The following is a 10,130-nucleotide window of genomic DNA, read 5'->3' on the forward strand; positions in this document are numbered from 1 at the left end:
TGTCTGGAGAGTGGCCAGAATATCTGCATCTTAAGATTGATTTCTCCAGCAGACTCCTGTTGAGAACTGATGCCCTAATACACCAGCTATCTTCAGTTTTTCCTGTTGTAACGTGAGGATGTTAGTTCCTGTTCTCCAGTCCAGACTGCCTGCCTCTCCACAGCAATATCATATAAGGAATATCCCCTGTGTAACAGATGAGTGCTGATATTATATAATTCATATTTACCCAGTTACACATTTTGGTGTTATCCAGCGAACCGACAAGTCTCTATATTGCCTAAACAATTCCCTGTTTTTACCTTACCCCCCCCCCCCCCCCCGCCCCCGCATTTTTCATTGTTTCTTGTTTTGTTTTTTGCCTTGCTTTTTCACTTTTCCATTTTAATACTCTGGCAGACTAGAATTTAATAAACATTCGATGAGTGAATCAATGAATGAATGAATGGGTATGTGAATGGCACACATACATGTGTGTGTGCGTGCACGCATACCCTGTTGCTCAGTAGTGTCTGACTCTCTGTGACCCCATGGACTCTAGCCAGCCAGACTCTTCTGTGGAATTTTCCAGGCAAGAATACTGGAGCGGGTTGTTATTTCCTCCTCCAGTGGATCTTCCAGACACAGGAATTGAATTCAGTCTCTGGCATCTCCTGCATTGGCCGGGGTGTTCTTTACCACTGGCGCTTCCTGGGAAGCCCTCTGTTATTCTTTAATGCTACAAAGAATAATTTAGGCATCAGTTCAGTTCAGTTCAGTTCAGTTGCTCAGTGATGTCCGACTCTTTGCGACCCCATGAATCACAGCACGCCATGCCTCCCTGTCCATCACCAACTCCCGGAGTTCACTCAGACTCACGTCCATTGAGTCAGTGATGCCATCCAGACATCTCATCCTCTGTCGTCCCCTTCTCCTGCTGCCCCCAATCCCTCCCAGCATCAGAATCTTTTTCCAATGAGTCAACTCTTTGCATGAGGTGGCCAAAGTACTGGAGTTTCAGCTTTAGCATCATTCCTTCCAAAGAAATCCCAGGGCTGATCTCCTTTAGAATGGACTGGTTGGATCTCCTTACAGTCCAAGGGACTCTCAAGAGTCTTCTCCAACACCACAGTTCAAAAGCATCAATTCTTCAGCACTTAGCCTTCTTCACAGTTCAACTCTGGTGAGCTAGTGGTTCTTTCTAGAAGTATCTTGTAGAGAGGAGATAGACTATCCAAAGGATTTTCTTCATGGTCTTAAAATGTTTTATTTATTTAAAAGACTGTATTAAAAAATTGCTAACTCTGTAAAGTAATAGATGTTAACTAAACTTACTATGGTAATCATTCAGAATATATATATATATATCAAATTATTATTGTTGTATATTGTAATACAACATTATATGTCAATTATATCTCATTTAAACTAGGAAAAGAAATGCCAACTCCTTCACGCTAAAACATTTATGTCTATATATTATATAATTATTATATTAATAATATACAATTAATATAATTATATGCACACACATACACACATATATATAGGCACCTAGTGTAGTGCTTGTACATAAACATTTGCTGGGTAGAATACTGCATAGATGGATGAATGAGCACCTTCCCCCAAAAAAAGACTTTGAAAGCTTTTAGCATCTATATAGCAGTTTTAATCTCATTTAATCTTACTTATACAAAAAAGATCTTCATGACCTAGATAACCACGATGGTGTGATCACTTATCTAGAGCCAGACATCCTGGAATGTGAAGTCAAGTGGGCCATAGAAAGCATCACTATGAACAAAGCTAGTGGAGGTGATGGAATTCCAGATGAGCTATTTCAAATCCTAAATGATGATGCTGTGAAAGTGCTGCACTCAATGTACCAGCAAATCTGGAAAACTCAACAGTGGCCACAGGACTGAGAAAGGTCAGTTTTCATTCCAATCCCAAGGAAAGGCAATGCCAAAGAATGCTCAAACTACCGCACAATTGCCTCATCTTAGATGCTAGCAAAATAATGCTCAAAATTCTCCAATCCAGGCTTCAACAGTACGTGAACCATGAACTTCCAGATGGTCAAACTGGATTTAGAAAAGGGAGAGGAACCAGAGATCAAATTGGTAACATTGGCTGGATCATGGAAAAAGCAAGAGAGTTCCAGAAAAACATCTACTTTTGCTTTATTGACTATGCCAAAGCCTTGGACTGTGTGGATCACAACAAGCTGTGGAAAATTCTTAAAGAGATGGAAATACCAGACTACCTCACCTGCCTCCTGAGAAATCTGTATGCAGGTCAAGAAGCAACAGTTAGTACTGGACATGGAACAACAGACTGGTTCCAAATTGGGAAAGTAGTACATCAAGGCTGTATATTGTCACCCTGCTTATTTAACTTCTATGCAGAGTACATCATGAGAAACGCTGGGCTGGAAGAAGCACAAACTGGAATCAAGATTGCAGGGAGAAAGATCAATAACCTCAGATATGCAGATGACACCACCCTTATGGCAGAAAGTGAAGAAGAACTAAAGAGCCTCTTGATGAAAGTGAAAGAGCAGAGTGAAAAAGGTGACTTGAAACTCAACATTCAGAAAACTAAGATCATGTCATCTGGTCCCTTCACTTCATGGCAAATAGATGGGGAATCAGTGGAAACAGTGAGAGACTGTTTCTTGGACTTCAAAATCCCTGCAGATGGTGAATGCAGTCATAAAATTAAAAAATGCTTGCTCCTTGGAAGAAAACCTATGACCAACCTAGACTGCATATTAAAAAGCAGAGATATTACTTTACCAACAAAGGTCTGTCTAGTCAAATCTATGGTTTTTCCAGTGGTCATGTATGGATGTGAGAGTTGGATTATAAAGAAAGCTGAGCGCTGAAGAATTAATGGTTTTGAACTGTGGTGTTGGAGAAGACTCTTGAGAGTTCCTTGGACTGCAAGGAGATCCAACCAGTCCACCCTAAAGGAAATCAGTCCTGAATATTCATTGGGGAGACTGATCCTAAAGCTGAAACTCCAATACTTTGGCCACCTGATGAGAAGAACCGACTAATTGGAAAAGACCCTGATGCTGGGAAAAATTGAAGAAGGGAGGAGAACGGGATAACAGAGGATGAGATTGTTGGATGGCCACCTGATGTCTATCACTGACTTGATAGACATGAGTTTGAGAAATTTCCAGGAGTTGATGATGGACAGGGAAGCCTGTCGTGCTGCAGTCCATGGGGTTGCAGAGTCGGATACGGCTGAGTGACGGAACTGAAGTGAACTGAATTTTACTTACTCAATTAGGACATTCCTTTATAAGGGAAGAGGAATTCAGGATCAGTTCAGTTCAGTTCAGTTGCTCAGTTGTGTCCGACTCTTTGCCACCCCATGAACTGCAGCACGCCAGGCCTCTCTGCCCATCACCAATTCCCGAAGTCCACCCAGACCCATGTCCATTGAGTCAGTGATGCCATCCAACCATCTCATCCTCTGTCATCCCCTTCTCCTCCTGACCTCAATCTTTCCCAGCATCAGAGTATTTTCTAATGAGTCAGCTCTTTGCCTCAGGTGGCCAAAGTATTGGAGTTTCAGCTTCAACATCTGTCCTTCCAGTGAACACCCAGGACTGATCTCCTTTAGGATGGACTGGTTGGATCTCCTTGCAGTCCAAGGGACTCTCAAGAGTCTTCTCCAACACCACAGTTCAAAAGCATCAATTCTTCGGCGCTCAGCCTTCTTCACAGTCCAACTCTCACATCCATACATGACCACAGGAAAAACCATAGCCTTGACTAGAAGAACCTTTGTTGGCAAAGTAATGTCTCTGCTTTTGAATGTGCTATCTAGGTTGGTCATAACTTTCCTTCCAAGGAGTAAGCGTCTTTTAATTTCATGGCTGCAGTCACCATCTGTAGTGATTTTGGAGCCCAGAAAAATAAAGTCTGCCACTGTTTCCACTGTTTCCCCACATATTTGCCATGAAGTGATGGGACTGGATGCCATGATCTTAGTTTTCTGAATGTTGAGCTTTAAGCCAGCTTTTTCACTCTCCACTTTCACTTTCATCAAGAGGCTTTTGAGTTCCTCTTCACTTTCTGCCATAAGGGTGGTGTCATCTGCATATCTGAGGTTATTGCTATTTCTCCTGGCAATCTTGATTCCAGCTTGTGTTTCCTCCAGCCCAGCGTTTCTCATGATGTACTCTGCATAGAAGTTAAATAAGCAGGGTGACAATATACAGCCTTGACGTACTCCTTTTCCTATTTGGAACCAGTCTGTTGTTCCATGTCCAGTTCTAACTGTTGCTTCCTGACGTGCATACAGGTTTCTCAAGAGGCAGGTCAGCCTCTTTCATATCTTTCAGAATTTTCCACAATTTGTTGTGATCTACACAGTCAAAGGCTTTGGGATAGTCAATAAAGCAGAAATAGATGTTTTTCTGGAATTCTCTTGCTTTTTCGATGATCCAGCGGATGTTAGCAATTTGATCTCTGGTTCCTCTGCCTTTTCTAAAACCAACTTGAACATCTGGAAGTTCACGGTTTATGTATTGCTGCAGCCTGGCTTGGAGAATTTTAAGCATTACTTTACTAGCGTGTGAGATGAGTGCAATTGTGCAGTAGTTTGAGCATTCTGTGGCATTGCCTTTCTTTGGCATTCAGGATCACTTGTCATTAACTCATCTTTAGAGACTGCAAAATGCTTAACAGAATTGAGTGAGAATTCCTAAGCACCTCCCTTCAGTTAGTCACAGGTTCAAGGCATTTGTAGGCTGCGTCACGAAGAATGCCTCTCTGAGGCTTTGTTTTCCTTCCATTTAAGAAATATGAGAATTAGCTATGATTCCTCAAGCTTTGTAGTACTACATTTTTTTACCATGGAAGAAAAAATATTCCCAGTCCATAAATAAATTTGAGGTCTTTTGAGTTCTACAGAATGAATCCATTTCTTAATTTAGAATTTCTTGGCTTGCATTGTGTTTGAGGTATATGACATAAACTGTTTCCCAAACTTATTTGACTACAGAACCCCTTCTTTAATGCCTGCTGGTCTTACCTCTCTACAGGGCACCTCTGGCACATATGGTCCTGAAGTGGTGTTTTCAAATGGTAGGACAAGGTTCATAAATGATGGTAGGGAAATTTATGTAGTAGGTTGCAATCAATTTACATGTAGGAATATGTATGTACATAGGATTAGTACATCACATATAGTGGGGTGTTGTTTTCTAGGAAAAATAATATGACTTTTCCCCCAAGGTGTGAGTGTGTCCTAAAAGTCAGAGATAGAAAGGGACACTTCAAAACAGTGCTCCTACCAGAAGAAAAACAAAAGAACACAAAAATAACAGCCAATTTAACATGAAGAATGCCAGCATATAAACATTAAAATATCATGTTCAAATAACCAGGCCACATTAACTTTATTTAGCAATCACTTACGTTGATTCCTATGTTGCAACACTATTGTGAACCTTTTATAAATATTAATTAATTTGATCCTCATAACAACCCCGTGCTATCATTATTCCGTTTTATGGATGAGAAAAGTGAGGTGCTTGCTAGCATTCTGTGTGATACAATGAACTGTAAAGTCAGAAAGTGGCAGTAATCATTTCTCCAGTATGTATTACTTTGACCTCTTGTTTAATAGTGGTCATTAAAAGCCAAAAAGAGAAGTCAACCATATAATATTGGAGTGGGTATCATGCCAAGTATTCTTTCTGGCCCCATAGTAATGAAGTTGAGGGACATAGCAAGTTATGCTCAGCTGCTGGAATGATCAACTGTCTGCTTGATAGCTCTTAAAATATGACAGCTGTCCAAAACATCGATGAAACTTCTTCAGATACTGTTTGCCAGCCATCCTTAGTAAGAAATATTTTTGTTTGATAATAAAGTGTTTCACTAATGTCAGGATTACTCCTCTTGTTGGTTTTGTATCTGTCTTCTCTGAAAGCAGGATAAAGCTTTGATGAAAGGAACGGTTCTCACAAACTCCACTGTGTACATAGTGGCATGCTGAGTTGGCCACAGGTGAAGAAGAAAACAGTGTTCAGGACATACTACCCCGAAGTATGACCCTTGGCATGTTGGATATTCTTTTTATTGAAGTATAGGGGTTGGAAAGATCTCCTGGAGGAGGGAATGGCTACCCACTCCAGTATCCTTGCCTAGAGAATTCCATGGACAGAGGATCCTGGCTGGCCACAGTCCCTAGGATCGCAAAAAGTCCGACATGACTGAGCGACTACCACTACTACTACTACTATAGTTGATTTACGCGGCTTCTCAGTTGGCTCTGTGGTAAAGAAATCGCCTGCTAGTGCAGGAGATGCGAGTTTTGATCCCTGGGTCGGAAAGATCCCCTGGAGAAGTAAATGGCAACCCACTCCAGTATGCTTGCCTGAGAAATCCCACAGACAGAGGATCCTGGTGGGCTACAGACTCAACAACAACAGCTGATTTACAGTGTTGTGTTAATTTCTACTATACAGCAAAGTGACTCAGGTTTTCATGCATATATATTCTTTTTCATATTGTTTTCCATTCTGGTTGATCACAGGATATTGAGTGTTGTTCCATGTGCTATATAGTAGGACATTTGTTGTTGGCATTTGACTGTTTTGAACTGAAGGAGTTTGAGAAGTGGCATTGGCATGAAGGGCTCTCTGACCGCCCCCTGAAGCAGGCTCATGACCTTTGTGTGCCCTGGAGGAAAGGAGCATCCTTGCTTCTCCTAAGACACCACATGTGTGCTCATTTGCTCAGTCATCTCTGGCTCTCTGTCAGCCTTTGGACTGTGTAGCCTGCCAGGCTCCTCTTTCCATGAGATTTTTCAGGCAAGAATACTGGAGTGGGTTGCCTTTTTCCTCCTCTCAGGGATCTTCCCAGCCTAGGAATCAAACCTGCGTCTCCTGTACCTCCTGCATTGTAGACGGGTATTTACCCACTGAGCTGTTAAGACACCAGGAGAAATCTGAATTAAGAGGTTTTGCCAGGCTTCCCCCAGTTCACTACCCTTGCCTCACGTCCTTCTGTCCTGTCAGCTTTTTCATGACTTTGTGCTCTTCATCAAACAGTATAAAAAAATGCTCAGATACTACTTTGGTCTTCATTTCCTTATGAAGGCTTCTGTGTCATGTAAAACTTATATTAAATAAATCTGTGCTTCTCTCTTGTTAATCTGTCTGTTGATATAGAGTCCTGGCTGAGAATTGAGCAGGACAAAGGAAAAAAGACGTTTTCCCCCCTCCTCAACAAAGGAAACTGGCATTCTCTAAGAAAGTTAATATTTTTTCCTCGACTGCCCCAGAGCTGTTGAGAACTACTTTTTTATTTCTAAAGCAGTTATTTGATTCACTTAGGAGAGAAGCTAAACTCATGAGCCTTGTGACTTTATACTAGAGTTGTGGTTCTCATTTCAGTGATGTTAACCTAGCAGTGGTTCTCCACAGGGTTCATGGTATCTCCCAGGAGACATTTGGCAATATCTGGACACAGTTTTGATTGTCACACCTGGGAGGGTGCTGTTGGCACCTAGAGGGTAGAGGCCAGGGATGCTGCTTAAACGTGCTGCAATGCACAGTATAGTTCCTCAGAGGAAAGAATTTACTAGCTGTGAGAGCAAACATTGCTACAGTTGAGAAAGCCTGCTTTGGAGAAATTAGATGCAGTTTAGTATTAGTGAACCATCTTGGGTTTAACTAAGGACAGTAGAATTCAACTCCTTTGCACCTTGATTATATTAATTTTTTTTTTCCCTTCGCTACAGTTTCATATGCAGTTGCAGATTTTAGTTGGCAGGGAATAGAATCCTGCAGTGGTGAGGAGAGGTGAAAAACAATGGCAGTTGCCTGGAACATCATAGTATTTATAGAGTTTCTCTAATTGTTGAACTTTGGAATAACAGGAGGTTGTTTGGGGTTTGGAATTTGTATGTTGGTAGAGATCTTCTGCTGAAATACATGCTACAAACAAACTAAATCATGATTAAAAATTTCAGGTTGTCCCTGTGTTAGGTAGTGTGACAAGTGCTTTGCATATATTATTTTGCTTACTCATGATAGTCAATAAAATTTAAAATCTTAGTCACTTTAATGATGAAAAAAGAATCTCAGTAGTAAAATAACTGGATCCCCTAATTCTTTCTTTAAGCATGATGCAAGGTCTTTGGCATCACGGACTTGATGGACATGAATTTGGGCAAGCTCCGGGTATCGGTGATGGACAGGGAAGCCTGGCGTGCTGCAGTTCACGGGGTCGCAAGGAGCCGGACACGACTGAGCGACTGAACTGAACTGAAAGTCTTTGAGTGGGCATTCCTAAGAGTTGCTTTCCTTGTGAGCTTTGCTTTGTTTGGGATAAAGAGAAGTTGGATGTAGAGAACTTCGTGAGTGTGACTCTGGTACTGTGAAACCTTTCCTCCCTGATGATCTCCTAGCCTACCTCCGGGTACTTGATTACCAGTAATGTGAAAGTTCTCTTACTAAGGGGCAAAAGGGTAGAACTGACAACAGGCAAGTTACAGCTTGTACTGCACTGATATTTCAAAATTCTTCTTTTTTTTAATTTCACTAAAAATTTGTCTTTCTCATTTTTTCTTCCTTTATCTGAGAAACTATAAATTGATCCAGAAACTAGGTAATATTTTGAGTGGACATTTATCAAGTGGCCACAGTGTGCATACTAATGTTCAAAGAATATGAGGAATGTCAGTTTTGCTTCCAAATCCTCATTAGCCCTGAACTACTTGATATCGTGACTGCTTCAGTCTTTTTACTCCCCAAATCAATCACCCTTTCCTTTCTTGTAGGGTCTGGGATGTGGATGATACATTCTAGGGAAGATCAGAGGGGCTAGTCTGAGTGATGGAGAAGTAGGAGTTGGTGTTTTATATGGCCCTTGTTACTCCTACTTAATAATTTAAATGGGCTCATCTTTGAACATCCACCATTGAAACATTTTCTCAGAAACTAGAAAATGAACCATCTTTAAGACCCTTTGACGGTGTTTCATTGCTATACTTTCACATTACTTAGTCTGTGAGTAATTCAAGATCAGTTGTCTACATTTAGCTGTTTGTAATTTGTTTAGAATTAGCATTGGTGATCCGTCTGGTTATTGATCCCCGCCACCAACCCAGTGTTTAAATATGAAATACTGTGAAATACAGATAGTAAAATGTAGTTTGTATATATTTTTAATAGTAAAGATTACACAGTTTGCTGTATATAGGTCTTTGTGCTGATAGTCATAAAATGTGGAAGCCTGCAGGACTTGAAAAAGGAAATTTAAAAAAACAGAGGAAATAAAAAGACTTCATGTCCAACTAGGGGGCCACCGTAAGTTCAAAAGAGAATATTTCATGGATGATCTGAGTGTTCTAGTTTCTGCGTAAACAGTCTACTTATTTTAAATTAATCTACATTAATTTAAAATATAAGTAGATTGATTTATGTTTTTCTCTTTAGCTGTATAATCAATCACAAAGGAATTACTAATGCTAGTGTTCACTCTATAAGCATAGGGTCTCCTAAATTAATGAGTTAAACAGGACAGGATGTAATAGCCTGAGAGTGTTCTTGCTGTTTACCTCCAATGGCTGCATCCTCTGTTCGTTTTTTTTTTTTTTTTTAATGCCCCTCCCCCTGCTACAAAGGCTGAGCTCTGGCAGCCTACCACAATAAAATGATTTCAGTGATGTGGTCTCATTTCAGGAAATGTTTAATGAGTCTCAGGAAAACTATAAATAAATCTTATGTCACTGTTACACCAAAGAACAAGGACATCTTGAGGCCTGAGATAATTAGGATGTCCTACCTACGTACATTACAAGCACTCTGCATTTAAGGGGTGTGTGTTTGACACTTGTTTTAATTTATTCCATTCTGGGCTTTAAATTGTTTTGTCTAAATGCTGAAAGGGGAAAAATAACAAGTCTCCATGAATAATGGCTAGTAGTGAGGTTTTCCTTTTGAACAATGTCAAAGGAACAACATCCTTAAGAATGTTGTTCAACAACATCTTAAGAATGAAGGAGACATTCAGAGATTGTCCCTCCTGTCCCAGCCTCTATGTAGTGCTTGAATCACCTGGAGCAGGTAAGTGAGAGCAGAGCCTTTGTGTTGTACAGTTTCCCCCAAGTAACACTTC

General features: G+C 40.6%; 1 protein-coding gene across 17 annotated transcripts in view; it reads left to right on the plus strand.

Annotated features, from left to right (window-relative positions):
- The window catches only part of MAGI1 (membrane associated guanylate kinase, WW and PDZ domain containing 1), a 640,650-nt gene that overhangs the window by 90,919 nt on the left and 539,601 nt on the right, over window positions 1-10,130 (plus strand). The gene's annotated exons all lie outside the window — the stretch shown is intronic.

The sequence above is a fragment of the Bos indicus genome, chromosome 22 (genome assembly GCF_029378745.1).
Source record: "Bos indicus isolate NIAB-ARS_2022 breed Sahiwal x Tharparkar chromosome 22, NIAB-ARS_B.indTharparkar_mat_pri_1.0, whole genome shotgun sequence".
NCBI classification, from domain to species: domain Eukaryota; kingdom Metazoa; phylum Chordata; class Mammalia; order Artiodactyla; family Bovidae; genus Bos; species Bos indicus.